The following is a 10,106-nucleotide window of genomic DNA, read 5'->3' as shown; positions in this document are numbered from 1 at the left end:
TACTTTATATAATTCTATTTATTTTAATGTTGTTTTTACTTTATAATTCTATCTATATCAAATAATTTATCAAAAAATAATTTGTTAAAAGATTTTTGTTGAGTTGATGTAATTTTTGGTGATATGCGGTGTGTGGAAATTGGATTTGAGAGTTCAATAACTGCGAAATGTAAATAATAAATGTCGTGCAAAATGTTTTCTATGTGGTATGAATGTTGCAAAACATTTCTTCACGAGGAAAAGAAAAACAACGGATGCTTATAAATGGTGAAAAAATCGTGTTGGATAATGAAGGTAAAAAAGACAAGTCAAAAAGTTGTAACAATAAACATATCCGCATAAACAAACAAATTTACAAGTTAAAAAGTTGTAAATAGAGGTTATAGGATTTTTTTTTAAAATTGTTTTTTTTTTTTTTGTGATTAGGTGAATTATCGTGATAATGTTGTGGGAATTTTGCCCCCTTAGTAGTGTTCCATGCAAATTATGTTTAAGTAGGACGATTATTTTAGTGTGACATAGAAAACTTCAAGAATAAATGTATCTTTAACTTTTTTCTAGAAAGATACGTCGATTATAATGTGTCTTAGCGTTTTCAAGGAAGACACATAAAAATGCAGAGCAAATGGAAATGAACGTCTTTCATGTGACATTGTGACAATCGTTGTACTTCAACAATAATTCGCAGGGGCATATGTAGGGAATTCCTCCCCCCCACATTATCCAAGCGTTTTTGTCTAATTTGATGTGATTACAATGTAGTATATGTTTATAATCTTTCTTAACTATTGACAAATAATTCTTTTGGACATTATGTGTAATTTTATTTACCTATAGTTTGTTTTCAATTCAACGAATTGAATAAAATTATTTTAATTAAAAGTAACAGTAAAAATAAAATTTTAATTACAATTCAAGGATCAAATAAGATTTTATATTAATTTAGTATGTCATATCACCTATTTAATGACAATTAGTGGTATTGTGTTCATTTATAATAAATATAAAATTCAATATCCGTTATAAATTTTCTTAAAAAATTAATATCTAAAAGATTATTTTAAATTAATTATTTTAATAATTATTTATGAATTTTATCCCATAAAAGTAATAGTGAATATCAATACGTACATCCATTATAAAATTTGCCTATATATACTGTATACTGCGCCACTTAGACATTGATTCAAGTTCAACATACCAAGGTATCAGGAAACCAGTAACATCCGTCACCTATCATGCGTGAAGTCATATGGCATTAGATTAAGGGTAAACTAAACGTTTAGTATCCTGTATATCAATTTTTTACGTTTTGGTCACTCAATTATTTCTATTTAAAATTATCTAAAGTAATATAAGTTTATTTTGATATTCCACCATTAAAAATTAACGATAATACCTGCGTGTTATCATAATAACGTGAAGTCATCGTTAAAAAATACCATGTCAATATTCTAAACCGAAACAGAATTTTATGTTGAAATGCTTCCTGTCAAACACTAACATCCTCCTTCATGGAAACTTTCCACTTTTCTGAGCTACGCCCAAGCCATCATAGCCTTTTTATCAACACTATATATACCCATTCATCACTTCCAAGCATGCAAAAAAGTTCCACACATTAACTCAACCAATTAATTCCCAACTAATCTCCTCTTCTCAGCTCAATCTGCTTCTTTGTTTCTTCCAAAAATGGCTCTCATGTCTAAGATTGCTACCGGCAATGGTCATGGTGAAAACTCTCCTTACTTCGATGGCTGGAAGGCGTACGAAACCAATCCTTTTCATCCCATAGACAGACCCGAGGGAGTTATCCAGATGGGTCTAGCTGAGAATCAGGTAAATAATTTCACTAAACACCATGGGATTTTTGTGCCTGGTTCATGTGTTTTGGAACCTGGTTTAAACTGATAGTTTCATGGACCAGATCTGCCTTGATATTGTCAAAAAGTGGCTCATCAAACACCCGGAAGCCTCCCTCTGCACTGCACAAGGTGTGAGCAAATTCAAGGAGACTGCACTTTTCCAGGATTATCATGGGATGCCCGAGTTCAGACGGGTATGGCTGGCTAATTATACCATCACCTGAACATGTTGAATTATTGATCATGCTGATTAATTGTCTACTTTTTTGCCACAGGCTGTTGCAAAATTTATGGGAAAAGTGAGGAGATAGAGTAAATATGATCCGGAGCGCATTGTTATGAGCGGTGGAGCAACCGGAGCTCATGAGATGGTTGCCTTTTGCTTGGCCGATCCTGGTGAAGCGTTTCTCGTTCCCACTCCTTATTATCCAGGGTAATGCATTATTTCTTGTTCCTTTTATTTATATATAACATGAAGATTCCATCAACTCGAACTCACGACCTCAGTGGTAAAACAAAATATTATTCTACTTAGAAGTTTCGAGTTTAAGAATCTAATCTGCAGGATGTATGTAGGTGCATAGTAAAGCTCCATTGTGAATGGTTAAAGCAACATTGCCTCTCTGTATTATTTGATAGAATCATTTAAGTAGAAAGAAAAACAAAACCCAGCATCAATCTCAGTGGGACAGTAATAATCATAGAAAGTTGAGCAGTCATTTTCATTTGAATCACTCTCTTAACAGCTGGATGGGGTTATGGCTTAAATGAGTTGACTCGTAGCTTGTGGAATAGTCCTCGAATTCCTAGTTTACTGATGAAATTTGGCATTGATTTGCAGATTTGATCGTGACTTGAAGTGGAGAACCGGGGTTGAACTCGTACCAGTAAACTGTGTGAGTTGCAATAATTTCAAGATCACCAGAGCTGCTTTAGAAGCTGCATATGCAAAAGCACAAGAAGCTAACCTGCGAGTCAAGGGTTTACTCCTAACCAATCCATCGAATCCACTGGGCACAATCTTAGATCGAGAGACTTTGAAGAACATAGTAAAGTTCATAAACGAGAAGAACATACACCTGATTGGAGACGAGATATATGCTGCAACAGTTTTCATGGAGCCCGACTTCGTTAGTATTTCGGAGATTATAGAGGAAGAAGATGTCAACTGCAACCGTGATCTAATCCACATTGTTTACAGTCTTTCAAAGGACATGGGGTTCCCTGGTTTCAGGGTCGGCATTGTGTACTCATACAACGATGCAGTTGTTAGCTGTGCTCGAAAAATGTCGAGTTTCGGATTGGTATCGTCGCAAACACAGCATCTGATCGCATCGATGCTGTCGGATGATGATTTCGTCGATAACTTCATAGCGGAAAGCAAAGAGTTGTTGTTCAAAAGGCACAAGTATTTCACTTGGAGTCTTTCTCAAGTCGGTATCGGTTCATTGAAGAGCAATGCGGGGCTGTTTATGGATGGATCTGCGCAAGCTCCTGAAAGAGAAGACATTTGAAGCAGAAATGGAGCTGTGGCGGGTGATAATCAATGAAGTTAAGCTCAATGTTTCACCAGGTTCTTCTTTCCATTGCGATGAACCAGGTTGGTTCAGGGTTTGCTTTGCTAACATGGATGACAGCACCATGGAGGTTGCTTTGTTGAGAATCAGAAGCTTTGTGGTTAAGAACAACGAGGCCATGGTTCCACCACGTAAACTATGCAGGAGAAGCAGCCTTAAACTCAGCCTATCTCGAAGAATGGATGATTTGGTGTCACCGGGCATCATGTCTCCCCACTCTCCCTTACCTCAATCACCACTTGTTCGAGCCAGGACTTAACCCAACAAAGTCATAATTTTTACCAAGAAAAAGGTTGAATCTTTCATTTCATCCTTGCAGGCTAGAAACTTTAATTAATGTGTTTTACTTTTTATGAATTTGTTTTCCCATGGAGATACTAAGCAACTCCATGGATTCGTGCATTAGTTTCCTATACCTTCAATAACTGTATTTTTCGTCTTCCTTCACATGCAAAAGTGTAATGTGAGGAAAGATCAATGCCCCTGCAGATGTAATGGTGAAACCATTGAATGGTACAAAATAAAGGATTTTTACTTTGAATTTCTCTTTTTCTATCGCTTTGGTAGCAGACTTCACCCCTGAATAACAAAAACATAGGTAAATATAACACTTAACTACTATATCGTAAAAGAATTATTGTGTTAGAATGGATTTTTTCATGATTGGTTTAATCATAAAATGGACATCGCCTCCAAAAGTTAATATAAACTTCAATATTCATATATCAAAATAAGGAAATAGAACCAGATTGATATACTCTTCTCGAAAGAAAAGGAAGAACCGCCGTCTTACAATTGATCTTACCATAATCGGTGCACTTGTAAGTATACGTCACCTGCCAAGATCAACCCATAACGTTTATTTAGGTTAAAGATTTAAACCGTCTTTAAACCATTATTTAGGTTATATTTTGTTTATTTATCCTTTAATATATGCAGTTATTTAAAGGCATCAGCTACGGAATTTACATCAAGTCTACAAACTAGAATTTCTTATTCTGGGACTAAAAACAATTTCTGCGTCACAAACAATCATGTGCAACCCAATCTCTTCTTTCTCTTCTGTGCTGTATTAATTAGTGGGATTGGTTGATTTATGTTGCAAACCAGGTAAAAGAAACAAATGAACCCAGACAAGGCTTTGTAAATATATTTGATCCATTAGAAATTCTATTACATACAGTGCTTTAGAGACCAATGTCAATCCTTGTATTTATCAAACTATGGATATGTAAGAGTCTGAAAATTTAGCAGATCACACAACCACTGGGATGCTCTTCTGCCGCCACAACATGGTAATACGGACCTAAGTAAGGATAGTAGCAGTGGGCCTTGACGAAGTCGGTGCATTCGGTTTTGTTGTCCACTTTGTTCTCTTCTTTGGCTGGTCCGACTGATAAAAGCTCAGTGTACCATTGTTTCCTCAGCTTGTTCACCACCACCACCGGGTCTACCCCGCCTATCACCGTTAACTTCGTGTCCTTCATGTCCATCGCTATCGAATCGATGCCCGATAGACCCGCTACCGCTTTCATTGCTCTCTGTTTCTGCTTGTGATCGTGTAAATCCAAATTCATCACAAATTTCTGTATCAAAAACCAAAGGGGGAAAAAAACCAAGTTGATTGCCGTGTCAGAGGTAACAAAACATCCCTGTTCTGTCATGTTCCTGGTTGATAACCATAAAAAAGATATTTTACTATCGTTTTTCAATGTAAGAGAAAAGAAGACAATAAACAAAACATGATTTGAGGTTACAAGATAATAGAACATAAAGAAAGATTCAGTTTTAGCTAAGAAAATGGGATTATCAGACTAAAAGAAGGGAAGTTCACCTTCATTGCTGCTGGAACTTGAGCTCTGACCCAGACTAAGGCTTGACCAAAACAATGATATTTTACACAAGAGTGCAAGCAAATTGTAAGAAATGGAAGACTCATTTATAAACAAATGCAAAGCATAGCTAATCAATGGGTGGGAGAAAAATGGAAAACTATATTAAGAGTGTCGGGAGCCCAACTTGTAAAACTCTGACCATTTCCTTCTTCAACTAGGCACACATGAAACTTAAAGAAAATGTTGGTAGCATATTATATATTGGGTTCGTGTTATATTGGATTATTATTTAATACATTGTTGATGAAATATTTTAATTTCAAGAGTAATGTTTAGATATTTTTGTAAGTTTTAATCTCAAATTTTAAGCTCTAAACCATAAATACTCAATGTCACATATAATTCATTTAATCTTGTTTGTCGAATTTTTTAATTTTACTAGTTGTTTATTAAACAATTTTCCTTTTATATATATAATAAAATTAGGGTTTATGAATCGATTTATTTATCTTTTTTTTGGATAATTCAAATTTTATTACCGAAGAATAGAACCTGCTATAAAAAAATCAGGGTTTTGATACAAAGATCAGCCTACTTACAAAAGAATTAGATCATAATATTCCAATGCTCACATAGAGTAATATTAACACTATTATTCCTATTTAAATTTCTATCCCTTAATTGCAGTCTAACTATATCCTTAATGGCATGAAAAAGATCTTGAGAATTCCTCGATCGGCCTTGAAACAGTCTTTTGTTTCGTTCATCCCAAAGAAAATAGATAAGAGAAGTAAGTGCGAGTTTCATGATCGAAGTTAGTAAAGATTTTCCTTTCCAAGTAGAGCTTGCCCACACAATAAGAGCATCCCAACAGTGAATATTAATTGCAGTCCAGAGTGGGAAAAAACAACATTCCATAATTGATCAGCCATAGGGCATTGGATGAACAAATGTTCCCTTATTTCACGAGGATCATCGCATAATAGACATTGACAGTCGTTAATAAGCCCCATTTGGTGAAGTCAATCTTTAGTTGGGAGCTTATCAAATAATGACATCCAAGTAATCAAACTAAATTTGAGAATATTAAGAGGGAACCATATAATCTACTTGTAACACCCCAATTTAGGGGCTAATTTTAAGAAATTATAAATTAGATTAATTTATTGGTATTTGAAAGAAACGGTAAATTAAATTGTAAAATTTCAAAGTTGGCAGATTTACCCTTTTTAGGTTAATAAACCTCTATCTTTCCGTGTATTTCTGAAAAAATACACTCATAATTCCTCTCCCGGTCAACAACTTTCAACTCCGATCTACTCGTCGTCCGACCTCTGATCGACGAGCCGAAACCACCATCGTGTTCGTTGTCGAGCGAGGAACAAAACCCCTCAAACCTTTCGTCGTGAATCGTCGCCGTTCGTCGTTAATTTCAGTCGGAAGTATCGTCGGTAATAACTCAATTTCAATTGGTTTTTCGTCGATTCACGACGATCCGATGATCCGTTTACGACACCACCCACACCATCGTGTTCCTTGCATCGTTCTGAGTCTGTCGGTGTCATCTTTGGTCTCCGTCGACGGCGACGAGTGAGGAGGTGAAGCGGTCAAAATTTTTGATTTGTTGAAATCGAGCTCTCCACCGTTCAAAATTGTGAACCGAGCTTTGTAAGTATCTCGGAATCGCTCAAAATAATTTTTAAGAATTTTTTCCGTGATTTTTAGGCAGCCGGAAGGGGCCCCACGCGCCCCAACGCGTTGTCATTGCGCGTGGGGATGGTCCAAATGACCAGTTTGACCGGTTTTGGAGCAGATTTGACCGGTTACAACCCAACCGACCCGTTGACCGGCATTGACCACTGTTGACCGAAACTTTGACGGGCTTTAACCCGGCATTAAACGACCTTTGACTTTGACCGAGTATACCTATCTTGACATTTTTCGACGTTCCAAATCCGATTCCGCATTTCGTTTTTCAAAATTCAGACCCGAAGGCCTCGAAATTGGCAGTCAAACCCGTTGACTTTGATTTTGATTAAAAATTTCAAATTTCCGAAAAGTCATATTTTATGCTTTCGACGTCCTGAATCCGAATCTGAAGTCCGTTTCGCCAAATTCGAACCCGGTAAGCTATTTTTCACTGATTTATCACCCGATTCGATCCGTTTATCGTAATTAAGCTCCGTTTTTTATATAATTTATGTTGATATGTATCTGAGGAATTATTGAAAGTTGAATTGAAGATCAAAGGCGTTCGAATGGAATTTTTATGGTCGATCAGTATTGCATGGAAATCGAGGTAATACTTTACTACCTCTTTATTCTTTATGGAACATGTTGATATAGGTAAATGCATGAATAAGATAATGTTGGTCACTTTTATGGAGTTGAATAATTATACACTTGATATGAATGTGGTAGAAATTCGATAACTGAATTCGGATCGAATGATTAATATAAGAGATTGAGGGAATGTTAGAATTAATTACAAGTTGTGTGATTTGTGATAAAGAAATCAGCCATGGATTTGTAACTTATATTTTAAAGGTTAAATGTTAAAGGTACTTGGATGGGAAATTATGAGAATACTCTGGTAGGGTAAAATTACAAAAATACCCTTATGTTTGTTGATGACAAGAATTATCCCTGGAAGTTGGTTAATAACTATGAAAAGACATATTGATCTGATATAATTACAGATGTGCATAAGAAATGCTAGTTTTGCTTAGAAAATTTGGATAATTGGTTTTTTAACCCTAAAAGGGTTTGTATAAGATACTATAAGTCTGTTAAGGAATCATTTTGTTATGTTTGTTGATGACAAGAATTATCCCTGGAAGTTGGTTAATAACTATGAAAAGACATATTGATCTGATATAATTACAGATGTGCATAAGAAATGCTAGTTTTGCTTAGAAAATTTGGATAATTGGTTTTTAACCCTAAAAGGGTTTGTATAAGATACTATAAGTCTGTTAAGGAATCATTTTGAGATCAAAGAATATTCGGGAAAGTAATTAACCATTGGATCTCTAAAGTATAATTATTTTCGTTAAGAGTTAATACCAAATTATCTGATTAAGAAATTACAAAATGCCTTGAGAGGTAAAATAGTCTAAGTTGACTCTGAATGAGGAAGTAACATGAGAATTTGTTTTTAAACCGATAAATTACTGATTTGATTGTTGAGATCATATTTTTGTATGGAAAATTCTGATAATCCGATAGTAACATCTGAGAAGGCATTTAACTTGAAAATCTCCGACTTGAGTGAGTACGTGAAGAGTAATAATTTATCGATGGTGATATTTTGTCAGAATAGTTCAAAGGGACATAAATGATAAGTTTGAATTAAATAATAAGACCGAACGGAAGGAAATGATTGAAATATTTAGATTTGTAAAATAACCAAAATACCCCTGGAATGGAAATGACTCAAGAAGTTGGTATCATGAGTCAATCAACCACGAATACCAGAATGACTTTATTATATGATAAATTGAGTGAAATGAAGTACAATGTATTTGAAATTAAACGTCTGAATTATTCTGGAAAACTTTAAAGTAATCGGGATAGACTTGCTTACTAAACGAACTAAGTAACATCAATGACTGAGGATTAAATGGTGATTGGATGAGTTTGGAACTACTGTTGAACTTACATGATGAATTGTCCTTATGGTTATGAGCCATGGAAAGTACGTTCGTATTCCGATATTGTTGAAACGTGGAAATGAATAAAGACCGTTGAAAGATTTATTCAGTGATGATTATGAGATGATCTATGATCTGCATTATGGTATTAAGAGTGAATACACTGGAAGGATAATGAATTGACTTGTTGACATGCATCAGTTTGGGAGTTGTGTAACTCGAGTTGTTTGATAATATGATCGATAGTCATAGATTGTAAATGTTGAACTTACATGATGAATTGTCCTTATGGGTTATGAGCCATGGATAAAGTACGTTCGTATTTCCTGATATTGTTGAAACGTGGAAATGAAATAAAGACCGTTGAAAGATTTATTCAGTGATGATTATGAGGATGATCTATGGATCTGCATTATGGTATTAAAGAGTGAATACACTGGAAGGATAATGAATTGACTTGTTGACATGCATCAGTTTGGGAGTTGTGTAACTCGAGTTGTTTGATAATATGATCGATAGTCATAGATTGTAAATGACTTGAATCTTCGATTCTATATTTCATCTAAAATCACTTCGGTCTGTTGGAAAACGCAAGTAACGCAGAAGGAAAAGATTCTGAATACCTCATTTGGTTCAATGGGCTGAAATCCTATGAATTCAAAGTATATTCCTGAATACCCCTGATTGTTTGGGTAATGGAATTACTCGCAGTAAATCTGAATTTAGAATTATTCTGTATAAAGGTTCCTGAACATTTTCCTGATGCATATAGAAACTTAGTGGAATTCTAAAAGTATCAATCTGAAATGTCTGATTAGATCGGTTAGAAATCGATTCTCTCAATAAGATCTTATTATTGGAATCTGATCAAATTGCACAAGTTCATGTTATCCATATGATAACTACAAAATGCATCTGAAAATAATTGGATTCTCTAGTGTTCCTTATATTTGAAAATTTGTTTTATTGTTTTAACATGTGGTACACTGAAATCTATGGTTACTGTTTATGGATGCACCGACTTAACGATGATGGCTTATGGATTGTATCATTGTATAAACTGTATCTTGGAGATACAGATTTGTAAAGTACAGCTCTGATCAAGCTGGAAAATTTTTATGGACCTAATGTGACTCTTAGGTAGGCTCTGCGGCCCTGAGATCATTCTCGGGTAGG

General features: G+C 35.0%; 1 pseudogene; it reads left to right on the top strand.

Moving 5' to 3' along the window:
* Positions 1–1,626: 1,626 nt before the first annotated feature.
* Positions 1,627–3,929, top strand: LOC120117478 (annotated as a pseudogene).
* The last annotated feature ends 6,177 nt before the right edge of the window (positions 3,930–10,106 follow it).

Source organism: Hibiscus syriacus, unplaced genomic scaffold, assembly GCF_006381635.1.
Source record: "Hibiscus syriacus cultivar Baekdansim isolate YM2019G1 unplaced genomic scaffold, ASM638163v2 tig00110319_pilon, whole genome shotgun sequence".
Taxonomy (NCBI): Eukaryota; Viridiplantae; Streptophyta; class Magnoliopsida; order Malvales; family Malvaceae; genus Hibiscus; species Hibiscus syriacus.
This window is presented reverse-complemented; position numbering and strand designations above follow the sequence as displayed.